General features: G+C 44.8%; 1 protein-coding gene across 3 annotated transcripts in view; it reads right to left on the reverse strand.

Annotated features, from left to right (window-relative positions):
• The window catches only part of TP63 (tumor protein p63), a 217,083-nt gene that overhangs the window by 58,972 nt on the left and 139,831 nt on the right, over nucleotides 1–18,280 (reverse strand). The window lies entirely within an intron of this gene.

Here is an 18,280-nt window from a genome sequence, read left to right on the forward strand (position 1 = left end):
ATCTGTCCCTGTTGTAGGGATGAGAAAACAGGCTCAGAGGTTTGGTGACTTGCCTCAGAGTTAGTGAGGCACCCAGTGAGTGTCAGTCAGAGGCAAGACCCTGGGATCCGGGACTCTCTGGTGCCATGTTTAGGCCTCTTTAATCCACTGGTGTGGATTTGAAGAGCCCAGGTCTCATTGACTCCAGGTCTATGACACCCATTGTACTCCCAAATGCACAGAATGTTATGAGCTTCTAATGAGATAATGACCAGAACGTGCTTCATAAATCTTTCAGCACCGAGCAAGTGGCTGTTATGATGGCGACATAAAGTTGCCCCTTCCATGAAGAGAGTTATTTGTAATGGAAATCTTTTCACTGTACTCAGAATTAAAGGAAACCCTGAAGAAACCATCCGAACCCTTTGATGTCATTGGACCAGTGCTGCCAAGGCCAACAATTTCATTCCCGAAAGGGCCCCAATTCCTCAGTTTCTCTTCTTTACCATACTCTCTAATGTGCAAGTATCATGTCTCTCCAAAACCCTTTACAGAAGTACAGACCAAACATATCCAGAGCCTCTTTTGTGTGTGGATTGCAAGATCAGAGATTTGTTGCTGGAGGGGAGCTTCAAAGGTCATCTGGTTTAACCCACACACTTTACTTGCTATTCCTATTTTATAGGTGAGGAAACTGATGCTTAGAGATAGGAGGTGACTGATTCAAGGTCATACGTAAGTGACAGAACCTACATTGAACACAGATCTTTCTGATGTGAAAACCAGCATTTTCTTTTCTCCCTACCCCACACTAAAGGACCGATTAGCTCAGAACTATTTTATTAGAGAGAAAAAAAAATCCTACCAGCAGCAGAACCACTTTTTGGAAGTACAGAGAAGTGGAAAGCATCAGCCCTCAAGTCTAGAGGGATTGATGCAACTCCAAGGCAAACAAGCCCAGGTTGCCCACATTTTTAGAATTCTGGCTGAATCTACCCAGGCAAGATGGGCTTGTTGCTCAATGAACCACAGAGTCAATTGGGCCCAAAGATGGCGGTCCAGGACTCCAGAGACAGTGCCACATTGACACATGCCCAAGACTAGGTGTGCACGTCTGTGCAAGTATACGTGGAAATCAGAACAAACTTTGCTTTGGAATGAATTCAACGTACTAGCTCATATTTCTGTAGCATTTTAGCACATTATTCAATTTCCCTGCATGAGAGGATGGTTCAGGGGGTCCTGGACAGCCTAGAAGGGACCGAGATGTCCCTTTGTCCAGGCCCTTCATTTTACAGATGACATAACTGAGGGTCAATGAAGTAAAGCAGCTTCCTTTAGGTCGTATAGTTAACAAGGGACAGAGCCAGGATTTGCATTCGGCCTCTGCCTCTAAAATCCAAGACCTTCCTCCCTGCCCCACTTACTTATGTACTGTGCTCTTATAGCAGCAAATCTGCTCTCTTGGGCCCCTTGGAAATTCTAGGAGATGAGGATGTCAGCACTGTTCTTCTTCTTCTTCCCCTCGGCTCTGGTGGATGTCACGCTCAGTCTTCTCTGAGCTATTCACCCGGTGCCTCTCTCAAGTTTCTTAGAAATTCCCTGTTACTGGGCCTGGCCACCTGGTTTCTAGCTTTGCCAAGTTCCTTCCTGCACTGCTTTTGTGTTCAGGAGAGGAAAAGAATATTTCTGGGCCCTGAGTAAAAACCCTGCAGATCCAAGATCCAATGCCACCAGCTCTGAGCATCTCCTCTCTTCAGGGCATGGCCATTGGCGCCGAGGAGACCACAGAGATCAATGAGGTTCGGCTCCTCTCTTGAGAAGCTCGAGGGGATATGAGACAAATGATTCTGAGGCAAAGGGCGGCAGAAGATGGTGGGAAGACTGTAACAGCAGGAGACTCAGAGAATGGACCGGAATCTTGCCACTAGTATTGACTAGCTAGATGTCATCAGCAAGTCACCCAGCTACCATAAGCCCCAATTTCATCATCTCTAAAATGGGTGCAATCATCCATGCCTTACATGCCTTGTATACCTAACAGTCTGTTAGCTTACCAGCTCCCCAGGGAGATGACACACACTCGTGTATACCCACCTATAAATGTAAATGAATACATGCACATATGTCTGCATGTATTGATTGTATGTGTGTGTGTGGGGGGCAGCATGTACATAACACCTACACAATGAATACAAGTGAGAGCAGCTGGTGGGGCCACATGGGTAAGAGCCTTCATAAAGAGACTTCAGAGAGCACCTAGGTCAGTCTCCTCACCTGACAGATGGAGAAACTGAGGCCCAGTCAGGAGAACTGGCTTCCTTACTAAACCCTCAAAATACAGAGTACTTAGGAACCTTGGATGCCCTCACATCCAGCTGTCCATCTTTTACAAATGAGGAAATGTAAGTTCCTGGATGGTAGGTGACTTGCCCAGGGTCACACAGCTAATTAAGCAGATGAGTCAGGATTTGAACTCCAGCCTTCTTTACTCCAAGTCCATTGCTCTATCCACTGCATTTCATGTGTAAGGCTCCTTCAACAAGCCTGGAAGAACCTTCTTCCCATTATCATTGTGCCCTTCATTCCCTCTGTCTTTCAGGACTTCAGCCGGGGGTTTTAATCCTCATTAAGTTGCAGGCAAAATGGAAAAGGGTGTGATCAAGACTTGAGTGAGAAGGGGCAGCCAACTTTTCATTTTACTAATGACTGGAAAAGCAGCCATGTCCACACCCTGTCCTCACCCCCTTCCTGATAAGAGGTGTGCTAGGGAGGTGGCTCCCTGCCCTCCATAGTAATGTCACAACAGGGATTGTCCCTGAAAGCCAAGCCCGATTTTCTTGGTGCTCCTGCACCAGTACTTGGTGCACCCATGATGGGACTCCGGGCAGAGGAGGATGGGGGGGAGGGGGAATCCAGTGGTTTTTCAGAGAGGGCAAATGCCACCAGGCAAGCCATTCTCCATTTGGCTGGGGCTCTGGCATCCCTGCTTGTCCAGGTGAAACAGCTTACCCTCTAAAGAATTTTCCTTGTTTTCTCTTCTGTGCAGAAGGGACCCCAGAGGACTTGCCCTCCCTCCCTCCTGTGGGAAGCCTCGTGCCTCAGTGGGAATGTGATTTAGGTCAGTACACATTTCTATCAGGTCCCTGTGGTGGATTTAAGCTTTTCATCCTTATCCCAGCAGACTTGGGGAGCGAGAAGAACAAGAAGAGGAGCTCCCGGGTCGGGGGGAAGTCCCCTGACAGAGACCCCATGCGTGGCTCAGCCTGATACCATAGGAATGTGTGTACACAATTTATTAAGAAATCCTGGTTTTTAGCGGTCTTCCCCTCCTCAGTTAGAAAATCTCTGTGCTCCGTGGCATGTTGAAACAGGCGTAAAGACACAAACAAGCCTTGGCCCCATCTCCTGCAGAATGGGTTGGTTGCAGATGTTCTCTGCAAGCTACATCTTGCCTTTTGCAAGAACATTCATCTCCCAAACACATCATTTCACCTACTTAGCCCGAAGCACAGCAGGGGAAAAAAAATCACAGGCTGGTTTTTCAATTAACTCTTAAAACACACCTGAACTCAGGTAGACAGACAGAAAGAGGCAGGCTCTTTTTTATTTATTTATTTATTTTCTTGCAGTCAGCCAACTACAAGTGGCCAGCTGAGCCCTGCAGACCCACTGTTTGGTGTCTGTCTGGACGGTTTTCTGGCCACCAATTCTTAAGAACAAGTGGGAAGCCAAACTGTGTTGGCCTTAAGATTTCCCACCTTCTCTATGGAACACCCTTCCTGGGCCAGCAGTGACTCATCTCACTGGAGACGTTAGCTCATGGCCATGAATCAGTGAGGAGAATGCTGACCACAGCCTCTCACCAGTGTTTCCAGGGGTAGAGCAGAAGCTAAGTGCTTGGCTGGCCATAACAAAAAAGAGAACTCACAGAGACCCAAAGGGCAGGGCAGGCCATCTCTGGGCTGGGCAACATGAGGGTAACCCCTTCTTGGTCAGGAAAATGCCTTTGTTTCTTGTGAGTCTGATGACCATAGGCAGCCTCTAGCCTCCAACTGCCTCAGGAGTCTTGTCAAGTTCTCTCCAAAATCAAATAATTGCCACTGGGTGAGGTGAAAGGTACCGATTTCATCAAGTGCCAAATCTTTCAGGGCCCGATTTTGTCAAACATACTTCCTGTATGTGGGCCACAACACTCCTGAGTGTGGCCCAAAATGAATTAAAATGTCCTAGAAGGAGGAGCTAGGTGGCGCAGTGTATAAAGCACTGGCCCTGGATTGAGAAGGACCTGAGTTCAAATCCGGCCTCAGACACTTGACACTTATTAGCTGTGTGACCCTGCGCAAGTCATTTAACCCCAAATGCCTCACCAAAAAAAAAGAAAAAAAGTAATTGAGAAATGTTCAACAAAATAAATAAAAATGCAAGAAAACACAGATGGCAGGTCAATTTGTATCCCACAGGGATTCTTACGTATGGATTAGAGACCTGTTTCTATTTGACCTTGGCACCACTGTATCACCCTCTCTGTTTTGAATCAATCACTAATACCTCCCAATGACATTGCTGCTGCCACTGCCCCAATGCAGGCCCTCAGCACATAAATCTCACATTAGTCTAACTGGTCTCTCTGCTTCCAGTTTCCTCCCACCACCATACTGGGCTGCCGTTCACCATTGCCAAATTCATCTTTCTAAACACTGGTTTGATCATGAAATAACTCTCAACAGAAACATTCAATGGCTATCCATTAAGTACTGTTCAAAGTCTAAGGTTGCTAAGCGCTGCATTCAATGCTTCACACACTCTGTCCTTAATTGATCAACTTTGTTTTAGTTTGGTTTGGTTTGGTTTGGTTTGGTTTGGTTTGGTTTGGTTTGGTTTGTTTGGTTTGCCCTCCAAAGGTTGGACTTGGGGTTAAGACAATGTTGGTTTGTGCCATGATGGGCTTGGAATCAAGATGATGAGGTTGGTTTGAGTCCTGCTTCTGACATTCCCTAGCAATGTGACTGTGGGCACCGCATCTGGATTCTGACCCTCAGCTTCTTCATTTGTAAAATGAGGATTTTAATGCACATGTAAGGATCAATGCCCTGGTGGCAGAGATTGTTTCACTTTTGCTGTGGCCCTCCCAGCCCATAGCACAGTATTTGGCACATCGTAGGTGGCACCATCCAATGGTGCAATCTGAAATCTTCCAGGGCCATTATGAGGGCTTCCCATGAGCAGAACAGGCTTCCTCTGGCGGGAGGTCACGGAGGGAGGCCGTGGGGTCTTCAGGCAATGACCCTTTGCACATATGTGGGGGGGGGGGTTCACTTTTAGCCAGGGCTTGGACTGGATGATTTCTAAGTTCTTTCTACCTCAGGGATTCTGTGATGCTCTGATTCCCAGCCCCTCTCAGCCAAAGCCTCCCTTTCCCATCCCTGCCCCAGCCTCTGCCATGTCCTGCTCTCTTTGCTGCCTCTCTGGTTTTGTTTCCCCTGCCTAAAATCCCCATCACTTTTCCAAATCCCAGCCTACAAAACCCCACTTCAATGCCACCTCTTCTAGGAAGCCTTCCTAACCAGCCAACCCAGAATGCCTCTATCTCCTGTAAAAGTCCAGGCAGGGCACTCTCCCTGATGCCCATTTGTCACTCACTGCCCATGGTCATACACCAGGGAAGAGAAGAGAACAAGCCTTTTGAAGGACCTACTATGTGCCAAGCACTATGCTAAGTGCTTTACAAATGTTCTCCCTTGTGATAGATGAGAGGCAGCTGGTAGAACCAACAAACAGCAGGTTTTGGAGTCAAGCAAACCAGAGTTCATGTGTCCCCTCATTAAATATATATATATACACACACATATGCATGTATTTCTATGTTTATGTGTTTCTATATGTATATATTTATATACATGTATATATATTTGTGTTCTATGTAGCAGGATGCATACATGTACAATGCATGTATGTGTATACAGAGATTATATTTCTAAACCTATGTGTCTATACATTTATATTTACATATGTACACATGCATACATACATATATATACTGGTTGAGTGATCTGGACAAGGTCCTGAACCTTTCAATGACCCAAGAAATCAATACTTCAAGTCATAGACAAGCTGTTGATCTGCTTTGTTGGAGGGAGCCTTCATACCTGGAGCTCCCCCAGTCAATGAAATGGGTGGACAAAAAGGTGCCTCTTCACCTCAGGATTAGAAAGCAGGGACCATAAACCTCTGCCCCCCCCCACCCCCTCCCCCCACCATTTATCTCCCCTGCAGTGCTTAACACAGGGCTCAGTCTATTTTACTCTATCAATGAGAAAGAAGTAGAGCTTGCGATCACATTGGAATAGGGAACTCCTGGAAGAAGAAAGTCTCTCTACCAACACAGATTGGCCTCTTCTCAGCCACTTAGTCACAGAGAAGTTAAGTGATTCGTCCAGGATCACGTGTCCTGTAAATGTTAGACATGGGACTTGAACCATCTCTCTATCTATACCACGCTATCTCTGATGTATGAAGATATGTGTAAAAGTGGGCACATGTGTGTGAGTGTGTGCATTCTTCTGAGTGGACTGATCAAGAGAGACCGCTGAGAGCCTCCTCTCTGAGGGATAGGGGCTTACAAAACTCTCCCTAACAGAGCAGCCTAACAGAGCAAATAGGAGTTTATAGTGTTGGCCCCATGCTGCCCGGTTAGCCCTGCATTCATAGTCAGCCTACGCTACAGCCATATCAGCTCAAATTCCGCCTCCTCCAGGAGGCCCTCCTAGGTTCCTTGCCACTGCAAATGTCTGCTAAGCCTCTCAGGCTGCCCTCTCCCTGCGCAGTACCATCTCTCCCAGTAGGCAGCAGCTCCTTCGGGGCAGCCCAGGGAGGATCCCAGCTCAGATACACCTGCTAGTCCAGCTCACTCTCCACTTGTCAGAAAGACCAGCAGGCTTGGGCTTAGCAGGGTCTGGGGCTGAGGCCCACTCTCTCATACAAGAATCTCCTCCAGAGAAGAGTCTGCTCTACCCCACTGCCCATGTGGCCCCAATCTCCTTGGCTGGCTCAGCCTTTCTTAGTATCCACAGCCCTTAGCCCTCTGTGCTCTGTGCATAGGAAGCACTCATCCACGCTGACTGTCTGAGCCCATCTCATTGTGAGCAAAAGACAATAACAAGAACAAACCCAAACTGTCTCCTTGTACAGGCTGCCAAAGATTTACAAAATGCCATATAAAGGCTGGCTCTTCCTGTAATTATCATCACCTCCTCTGTGACTCCCAACAGATCTGTGAGGGGGCACTATGGGTATCCTCATGCCCACCTGCCAGATGAGGTGAGTGAGGCTTAGTAAGGAGCAATCCTTCGCCCAAGGTCTCTCAGTCAGGAGGCGTCACAGGAGGCACTAGAACCCAGCTGTCTGCTGACTCCAGGAGCAGTTTGATCCAATGGGGATTCCTATGGATTCCTGAAGGCGTCTTGAATACTTTGAGGTGAAGCTTCTCCGTCACACGTACTCACTCAAACACAGACAGCCGAAAGGGGCTCCAGAGACCTTAGTCCAACCCCTTCATTTTACAAATAAGGAAACTGAGGCCTCATCTTGTGAAGTGATGGCTTCAAGGCCTTCAGAGGGATTTGATCCCCGGCCTTTCCTCTGACTCCAAATGCAGCCTAAGTGTAGGTAAGGACTCAAAGATAATTTCAGGAAAAAGAAGGAAGAACCATGACCAGTCACCAGGGCTCAGGAAAGGTTTTCACTAGGCAGGGGCACAGGAGATTCTAGGGAGATGCAATTAAAAAATGAAAAGGAAAAAGCTCATTCTGGGGCTTGGGAAAGTGGTGATTTTGCAAAGTTATTCCTACATATAGTGTATAGACGATTACACTTGCGAGTCAGGAAGACCTGAGTTCAAATCCTGTTTCAAAGGCTTACTAGGTGTATGACCCTGGATAAACCACTTCACCTCTCAGCCTCAGTTTACCCATTTGCAAAATTTGTGAAAATCAAATGATATTATTTATGTAAAACACTAGACAAGTCTTAAATTTATCATTAGCATAATCATTATCATCTTCTTTTCATGGAATAAAATAGTTCTTCCAATAACCTATTGGGAAAATGGAAGCCCTGAGCTGTCCAAAACAGGAGGACTATTTTTTAGCATCTCACCTCTCCACTCATTTCTAATTGATAAAAGTATGTAAGGCCACACTTTCCTTCCAGATTCCCTGACTGTCTCACTCAAGGATTTCTGTGGTGGGGTCTCAAGCTTCTGATACTGGGCAGGAGGTGGAGGGAGGAATGACTTCACCTGCCCTAAAGCTGGTAGACCCAAGCTCCCCTTCCCTTGTCCTCCAGGCTGCCCATCCAGCAATACAAAAGAATGAGAGCATTCTTCCTACCCAGACATTCCTTCCAGTTTGTCCCCATGTTAGCTCGACTGGGGATAAAGGAGGAAATAGAGACAACCAGAGGAAAAAAGAACAAACACTGACATTGGGAAGCAAAGTATTTTCTTCACCAAACCCCCTGGGGATATAATAACAAGCTCTCTGGTATCTCCTACTACCAAAAGTCCTTGGTGAAGTCTTCAGAAGTTTAGATGATGTTATGGAAACATTTGAAAAGCTTCCTTCATGGAGTGATTGTTCAGGGTTTCTGTCTACAGTGGGCAAACTGTATCTGGAGCAAAAAGTCAAGGCAATTATCCTTGTCTCTTCCCCCTTTTCAAAGCCAGGAGTAGGAACTCAACCATCCAAGTTACCCCCTTCTTTAGAAAAATTCAAATGATTTAAGATGATAAAGTTACTCTTTAGCCTCCAGGACCAAAGAGATTAAAAAAAAATCTGAAGCCTGGATTCTTTAGTTACTGGTCTTCTCATTCCTAAATATGAAAGGGAAGTTTGTGTGTTTGTTTTAAACTAACTAAACTAAATCTAAGTCAAGGTAATTTCTTCTTTCTATCTCTTCCTTCCTTCCTTCCTTCCTTCCTTCCTTCCTTCCTTCCTTCCTTCCTTCCTTCCTTCCTTCCTTCCTTCCTTCCTTCCATCCATCCATCCATCAATCTGGGATGTCATTCTGACCTAGATGAGAGTTCCTGGAAAAGAAATATATATATATATATATATATATATATATATATATATATATATATATATATATATATATATATATGTGTGTGTGTGTGTACACATATACATGTATAGACACACACATATATATAGATATAGATATATATATAGAGATATATAGATATATATTCATGGCTATTACTCTAGGGCTACAGTTATCTACAGACATCTCTCCCTTCCCTGCCTTTCACTTTATACTTTCATTTAAATGTTCAAAAAAAGTCCCTCAATCTGAACTTTTCCTTTAAATAATAATGCTAATAATCATCACATGACCTTGACATACTTTTTAAGCTTTGGCTTGCCATGATGAATATTATCTCATTTAATGCTCACATCTGTAAGGGGTAGGAATCATTGTTGCCCCCATTTAACAGGGAATGCTAAGTGACTAGGGCAGGGTCACATAGGCAGAAAGTGTTTGATGTGAGATCCAAATCCAGGGCCACTGACCTCCTAGTTCACCGTTGTATGAGTCACTCTGCCCTGCCTCAATAAAAGAGAACAGAGCATTGGACCACCATGGGAGGCTGGAAATGCTGTTAGACTCAGTGAGTTAGGAAACATGGATTTCAATCAGCTCTGACACTGAACAACAGTGAACACAAAATGCTTATGAGGTTAGGTAATGGTGAGCATCCAGCTGCTCCTCAGCCTTCCTTCTCAGCTTGGGATTCTTTGGATGGGCATGCAACCTGTGCCTAACTAAGTAGCACAGAGCCAAGCCCTCCACGACAGACCTCCTACAAGCTGCTACCGAACCCTGCTGTTCCCCCAGTCCCAAAGCCGTGCAACTTTGGGGAGATCACCTGACTTCTGTGAGACTCAGTTACTTCACATATCCAACAGGGAAACTTGCCTCACAGAACTTCAGTTAGGAAAGTGTTTTGTAAATGGCACTGAGGAAATAAAAGTGAGAGGTATTTTTCTTCTTTCTTTTGTTTTGATCATGACCTGGCACCAATTGGAATTAATGTTGATATTTTTCTGTCGGTACAACCTCCTAGGCAGTATATAAAATCTGATAAGGTTTGACGAGACCCAATTGAAAGGAGGTCAATGCCCTGGCTTGGCTTGGAGGAGGCTGCAGATTTTGAAAGACATTTATTTCATCCACACGGTGTGTGAAAACATTTCTGTTCTGACCGAAACATATTTTTTGACAGGGAAGGATAATAATAACATATCTTTGCTCTTCCTTCTCTGGTAGATCACCGCTCTGGTTCACCACACTTCACAAGCCTTAATTAAGCCTTATGGCAGTCCTGTGAGGGAGGTATTATCACACCCATTTAACAGATTGGCAAAGAGACAGTGGCTTGCCCGAGGACCCAGGAGTCCTCCCAGAGCCTTGCTCTAATTAAGTAGACACACTCTGAAGAGACTGTCAGAGAGGAGGACCCGCAAGGTCTAACAATCATCCTTCTTTATAATTAACACCACATGGAAAGCACCCCAAGAAAACAAACAAACAGAACCCAAACTACAGAAGCCCTTTGAAATCGACCTTTTAATTAATTGTGCTTCTCACCTGACTTGGAGAGAGAGCGCTAATATTGAGACTAACTGCGGGTTATAGCATGAGAACAGAAGGGGTTCCAACTCATCCATTTTACAGATGTGAAAACTGACACCCAGAGAGGGGGAATGATTTGCCCAAGGTTACGTAATCTATGATCATTCATTAAGCACCATGTGCCCAGCACTATGCTGGGCACAGAGGATAAAGGCAATAAAATCATCATTTCCCCCAAGGAACTTCCATTCTATAAGTAGAAGTTTAGGACTTGAACTCAGGTCTGAGGACCTGTAGGATATATCAGGGCAAAGTATATCAAGGGTTAGATCTGGATTCAGGAAGCCCTGGATTCAAACCCAACCCTTTGTGATCATTTAACTTCACTGAACTTCAGTTTGCACATCTGTCTAATGGGAATACTGAATCAGGGCATGTCTCCACCTCATCGTAAGGCTTAGAAGTCATAGAAATGCAGTCTTGGAAGTGCCCTCAGGGCCATGCTGCCCAACCTGCCTTTCTCTCCTCCTTCCCAAAAGAAACGAATCCAACATCAGGATGAGTCAAAGGCAGCATGTGAACCAAAGACTTCCTGATTCCAAGGCTAGCCACTGCGCCGTAGGAATCGTGAGGAACCTTCTCCACTGGGCTAATCACACAAAATATTTTGCAAATAATGAAACACTAGAGAAACGTCATACATGAGTATCATACCACATTATCTTCAGATTATGAGACGAATTCAAATATCCAAAAAAGCATAAAATCAGGTTCGTACCAGATAAAGTGGGTTTCAACAATAACAGCAATTATGCACATTCCTTCATTAGATTATAAACTCCCTGAGTGCAGGGACTGTCTTTCACCTCTTTGTGTAGCCCCAATGCTTAGCACAGTGCCTGACACATAGTAGGACTTTAATAATGCATGGTGCATGATATTAGGGTGGACTTACAGAGGTTTATTATCGCATAGGCTTATGAAGCTCTTTGCAAATATTATCTCATTCAATCCTCACAACAATCCTGTGAGGAACCATTATTTTCCCCATTTTGCAGATGGGGAAACTTAGACAATAGAGGTTAAGGGGTTTTCCTAGGGTTACAAAGCAAGTATCCAAGACAGAATTCAAATTCTGGTCCTCCTGACTCCAAGTCCAGTACTCCATGCCCTGTGCCTGCAGGTCCCTCCTGGCCCTTGTTTCTTTGAGAGGGCAGTGTGCCGTAGGGGAAGGATATAATAAAAGGACCTGAATTCAAATCCTGGTTTTATTACTTATTACCTGTGTAGCCTTATGTAAGTCACTTAATCTTTATGAGCCTCAGTAACCTTATCTGCAAAATTGGCCTAGAACATCTCTAGAGTCCATTCCATTCTGAAATGACCCTAACCAGTAGGACCTTGGACAAGTAACTTCATAAAGGTTAAATGACTCAGTTTCTTCATCAGCAAAATGAAAGGACTAGAGAGACAGACCCTTCTAACTCTAATGACCTTTAGTGTGTCTTAAAAATGAACAAGAAATAGACATTGTTCCCTGGAAAAGTAGCTCTCTGAAATAACCACAAGTTGGATGGATGGCTCTCCCCAGGGGACTGAGAGTCTCTTCAAGGGGAGGCAGGATCCTTGGTCTTTCAGATGGTCAAGCAGTCATAAATCATAAAGGAATGTTAGAAGTCATCCATTCTGTACCTCTCATCTTAGAGGTGAGGAAAGGGAAGCCCAAACAGATGACGTGTGATATCCGAAGTCACGCAGATAATCTGTGTCAGAGTGGAGATTCAAACTTGAGTTCTGTGACTCCAAAGGTCAGCCTGATGATGCCTTCTAGGCTTAAACTGAGCAAGAGGCCTCACTCCAGGGAAGTCTGAGAACCTCTCTGTTCTCTGAGTGCTAAAACGGTGTCTACTATTCCTCCTGGCTGACCATTGTCCAATTTGCCCCCAAATTTAGCACCAGGACAGGGAACTGATAGGATGATCACAGAAACATGGGAAGTGGACTCCCATGGTCAAGGAGATCATCAGGCATCTATGAGGCAAATGAAAGGCATTGGTCTGTCCAGCCTCTATGGGGCTATACTCTTCAAAGGACACTTAGCTCAGCATTTTGGGCTCTCCCTAGATGCCTTTACTGAACTCTAACCACCAGAGAAATCTCACTCCATCTCTGAGAACCTCTTTACCTTCCAGGTTTCTTTGCTCTAGAGTCTCAATTCAGTCTCTATGATCCAAATGAGCACATCTGTTATCTTTCGAATGCCTTTTCAACTTGTTGCTACTATAGCAATCACAGAGATGGGGTGACTGGGTGGGTATTGGTTTACTGTCGCTATATAGACTCCTGATCAGCAATGGCTAAAATTCTGTTATGAGAAAGGCTGACCTGCCCTTCTCCACAGGAGTCAGATGTGGAAAACAATTGTAAGCATAAGATATCTGAATGACCATTCTCTGAAGCTCAGCTGAAAGAGGATATGAACCTCACAGATGGGAAAGCACTTCAAGTATTTATCCCTAAAACCTCAACGCTGCCACATTCAGTGGCAGTTACCAGTTCACTTTAATTGTATTTATTTATTTATTTTGCAGGGCAGTGAGGGTCAAGTGACTTGCCCAGGGTCACACAGCTAGCAAGTATCAAGGTCTGAGGCTGAATTTGAACTCAGGTCCTCCTGAATCCAGGGCTGGTGCTTTATCCACTGCACTGCCTAGCTGCCCCAGTTCACTTTAATTTTAAGTGATCTCTGTTATGCTTAATGATACATTCCATTTTCTTTGATTCATTAAAAATAATTGACAGTTGTGACATTTATGCCTCAGTTTCCTATGAGTTTTTCCCCTTAATCCTATATACCTGTGCCAATTAAAAATAAACTATCAGCCAGGGAATTGAGAAAATGTATTTGAAAATTTCCAAGTCTGTTTGCTTTTTTCTGATTGCTGTTTTGGGCCAATTTCAGAGTTTTAGTTAGAGCATTTAATAAAATGTCTAATGACTAAGATTCATTCCTCATCTCATTCCCCACCCCTACCCCCATCTTGGGAAGGAACTAAAGTTGTAGGTTGTAATGTGTGTGTGTGTTTTAATGAAATTATATTTTATAACCATTAAAAGGTAAGGAAGTAATTTAGTGCAAGAAAATGAACAAGAAAATCCATTTCTAGGTAGCTATGCTTTATTTAAATGCCAGCTTCAGTTAATACTGTGAAAGATAAATCTCTAAGATTAATAAAGAGTCCAGACTAATTCCCTAATTGACAATCTAGTAATGATTCTCCTAGGTGTGCTTTTGAGCTTCCGATCAGTTTTCTGGGAAAGTTCTGAAGTACAAATGATCCTTCCCTTCATCCTGAGGATGGATAGCCCAACAGGCTGCCAAGTGGAATCTCCCTCAAAGGTTTTTGTTTGTTTCATCTTCTGTTGTAGCTGTTCTGCTGAGTTTTGGTCTGGCCCTCTGATGATGTTATCGGTAGAACTTGTAGTGTGGAAATACTTTTTTTTTTCCTGCAGTACAAATTGACACCTCATCTTTGCCATATCATAGGACCATCAGTTCTAGGGAGGAGTCCATCCCCCTCTTTTTGCCAATGAGTAAATGAGACCATATGGTTCAATGGAAAGAGATCTGGATTCTATGTGCCATGAGCTTTGGTAAGCACTGGGGATCCTGGTTCAAAAGTACAACAGCCCTGACTTCAAGGAGTTGACATGCCAGTGGGGAAGAGAGATGCCATCAACATTCCTAAGGATAGACATTGATATAAAATGTGAAAGGCAGTTTGAGGAGAAAATGGACGAGTGGCCAACTTTGGAGAAATTATTGTGATCAAAGATGCCACAATTCAAGTTAACTGTGAGCTTTACATGTGAGAATTTCTCAGCAACTCAACCAAATGATTGACAAGCATGAAGTACCTTCTTGGTGTCAGGCACTGTGCTAGATAGCCCTCACCCTTGGGGAGCTAACTTTCTGAGCAGTTTCCCATTCATCCTCCATACTGTTAGGAGCTGAGACCCAGAGAAACACTGGGACAATGAAAGGGAACATACCTTGGCTCTACCAACTGAGAGCCATAGTTAGGGACTAAGGGGATGACTGACTCACAGTACTCCAGGGAATTGCAGATTGCTGCAAACAAAAGGTTTGGTCTAAACTCCATCAGCCCGAGGAAGATTCACAGTTGGATTCAGGTACCCTGAGTTGCTGCATGCAAGGTGGGATACATTAATTGAGTGCCTATGTGAATAGCATTCCCCAGAATGCTTCAGGAAAGGAGGCTGCTCCAGAGTTTTCTCACAGAAAACACTGCCTGCACATCTTTGGGATGGAGCTGAAGATCCGCTCAATCTCCTCCCCATCAGATTCCCCAAAAGGGGAGTACTGGTATCAGATTTCTGGGTCTCTGTCAGGTCACCCCTGCTGCCTTACATCTCTGGTAACCTGAAGGGAGGAGCCAGGTTCAGCTCCTCATGGCCAGAGAGGCAAAGGAGTATGGATTGGACCCACCAGGGGATTGATGGAGTTCCTCTTGGAAGCGTCTTCCCTTCCCACTTGCTCTTCTCAGTGCCAACAGATCCCAAAGTGAAGCTGGCATGGAAAGGAAAGACCAGCCAAGAAGAATGATCTCAAGACTTTGATCATAAAGGTCCCCAATGGCCAACAGCAAATCTGGAGGCAGGGCTAGGGGGAGCCACAGAAGTGGCTGGGGGGCAGTTATGTTCCTACTTGTAATGTGATGTCCCCTCCACTTACTTTGGCTCAGTGAACCCTTCAGCAAATAAGTGAAGAGGTCCCATTTGTGAAATGTGTCCCAAGGGTTACCCTTGTAACTCTAAACTCCCTCATTGGTTAAGAGAATCAACCAAGTTCAAGTTCTAGGAGCAATGTGGGGAGGGTACAGAGAGAGCTGAAATGTCAGGATCACTCAACAAAATGAAACTTCTGAATAATCTGAGCCAGCCAGGCAAGATCAGGATCAGCATTGGTTAAGCACCCACTTACCATGCACCAGGCTAAGCCCTGGGAGGTAGTGAGGTCCTTATCACTGGAGTTCAGCCACCAGAGAATGGAGGACCAAGCCCATCCCAGGCACAATTTGAACTCGATGCCTCCTGAAGTCCCTTCTTCAGATTCTTGGCTTCTGGGAACTTTTCCAATCTGAGATGCTTCTGATGGGAAAGGCTATTGGTTGAGTGCCTTACTGTGCTTTGTCTGTACCTAGGCTCAGGGACTCTGTGAGATCTGCCCTTCACTAAACAAATTAATCTCTTTCCTCAATTTCTGCATTTGGATAATAGACATCATCATTCCCTTGAGGGTCTAGGGCTAAGGCCTCTATCTCCCTGTACTTTTCCCTCTGAAGTTCAATGGAGGCTGACTAGAGAGATGGAAGAAGGCAAGATGAGGAGAAGAAACGAGAGGAGGGAAGAGAAGAGATAAAGGGAAAGAGAAGAGGGGAGGGAGGGAGAGAAGAGGGATGTCATGAGGAGGAGAAGAACATAAACATTTTTAAGCACCTAATGTCTGCCAGGCACTGTGAAAAAGAGAAAGGAGAAAAGATGAGGAAGGAAGAGGACGGAAAAGAAGGAGAGATGAAGGAAGGAGAGAAGACGGGAAGGAGAAGGGAAGAAGAGGAAGGGAAGAAGAGGAAAGAAAAAAGAGAAGAAGAGGAAAAGAGAAGGGGAGGAGAGGGAAGGAATCAGTTTTTTTTTTTTTTTTAATAAAGGACTTGGTTTGGGTGTTTTATAGAGCTGAAGAGACAGAAATCTAGAGCTGGCCTCCATGCCGCAAAAATGAAGTACTTTGTAGAACTGTAATTATTGTAAAGCAATTATTTCATTCCCATGGCAGCAGCTTGGATGAAATGCCACCTCTCTCTTGAGCTAGAAACTAAATCAAAATAATTATTTAAACCACGAAAGGAGAGAAGTCTCTTTGAACTGAACATCCCTCAAGCTGAGAAGCACTGGGGAGGGATGTCGATGAGACATGAAATGAGACGGAACCAAGGCCATTTCTTTTGCAGATTTTCAACAAGGGCCTGAAGGAAACCCATCCAAACCAGCCTGCCCCTGATGATGGAATGATGGGGACATCCCGGCAGCAGCTCAGAGGGGTGAGTCCGCTTCCCTGCCTCGTGGTCTGCCCTGAGCCAAGGGCTCGATGTCCTGTACTGTGCCGCGTAGATGAAGAGGAAAAGCCCTTGCCCTTGGCACCCTGGCCATAACACCCAGACTCCATTGTCATGCCCCAAGTAAAGGGGAAATCGCTCTTCATTCAAGTCACTCATCCTCTCACAGCAACCAGGGAAGGCACAGAAGCCTAAGAGAGCTGCGTGTTGCCTCGAGGTCGCAGAGAAGATGGCCTCGGACTTGAGGTCTAAAAGATCTGGATTCAAATGCTGGTTCAGATGCTCACTTGAACAAGGCATCTGGCTTCCCTCAGATAATTATAGCACCCACCTTGTGGGGTTTTTGTCAGTATCGAATGATACAGCACATGCAACACATTAACAAACCACAAAAATGCTGACAATTATGACTATTACTATTATTATAATAATTAGAGAGAGGCCATAAACATTTCTAAGCACCTAATGTGTGCCAGGCACTGTGAAAGGCACTTTCCAAATATCTCCTTGGATCCTCCTGAATATGGGAAGTGGGTGCTCTTCTTATCCCTAACTTACATTTCCATAAGATAGACAAAGGTTAAGTGACTTGCCCAGACTCTCACAGCTAGTGTCAAGGGCTCGATTTGAACTCAGGTCTTCAGTGTTTCCTGGGAGCCTAATTTACCCACATGTATCATTGTGCTTCATAGGTGTTTTGTAGGAAAAACACAGGGTGAAAAGAAAGGCACAGGAAGGACAGGCATTGCTTTTCATCCTCTCCTGTATGCTTGCTTTCTTAAATGAAGCCTGGAGTTCTCTTCTGTGACAGAACAAAGACTGACACTGTATGAAGCAGAAGTCATCGACAGATACCAGCCTTCTGATGAATGGCCAAAGGATCTCTGCCAATTGAGAAGATTCTTTCAAGTAATCAGGAAAATAACTGACAAAAGGATCCAATTGTGTAAACATTGTACTATTGCTCATTCAAACAAAGAGTGAGGGATTTCATTTTTTCAAGTATTGCATACAGTCACTGAGAGCATGTATTAAAATCTCAATTCCCACATCGGCTACCTTGAGAACTTGTACAGAATTGACCCTTCAGCGCCTCAGTTTCCTCATTTGTAAAGTGAGGTCCCTAAGTCTCCTTCACATCTAATGTCTTGGACCCACTGAATTCCCTGTCTGCTAAGACAAAAATGATCTGAAATCGCTATGGTGGAGAGAGTGCTCCACTGTGGAAATCACAGGTCCTTCCCTTCCCCGTCGTGTATAGGGTTACAGGTGGTACCAAGGAGATGGCCTGGAGGTCAGAGAGATCTAGACTCAAGCACTGGCTCCCCTCCTCACTAGCTGTGTAAGCACAGGCAACACAGCGGCGTCGGCGGCTAGGAGAAAGGGGCCCAGTAAATTGCAAAGTGATTTAGGACTCGACAGTCTTGATCTTCAAATAAGCCTCACTATTCATACCCATCTTATAGATGACAGGTAAGCTTCCTGAGGGCAGAGATGGAGCTCATTTTGTTTGTTATTGTTTGTTTTTGAAA

This window comes from Dromiciops gliroides, chromosome 3 (assembly GCF_019393635.1).
Source record: "Dromiciops gliroides isolate mDroGli1 chromosome 3, mDroGli1.pri, whole genome shotgun sequence".
NCBI classification, from domain to species: domain Eukaryota; kingdom Metazoa; phylum Chordata; class Mammalia; order Microbiotheria; family Microbiotheriidae; genus Dromiciops; species Dromiciops gliroides.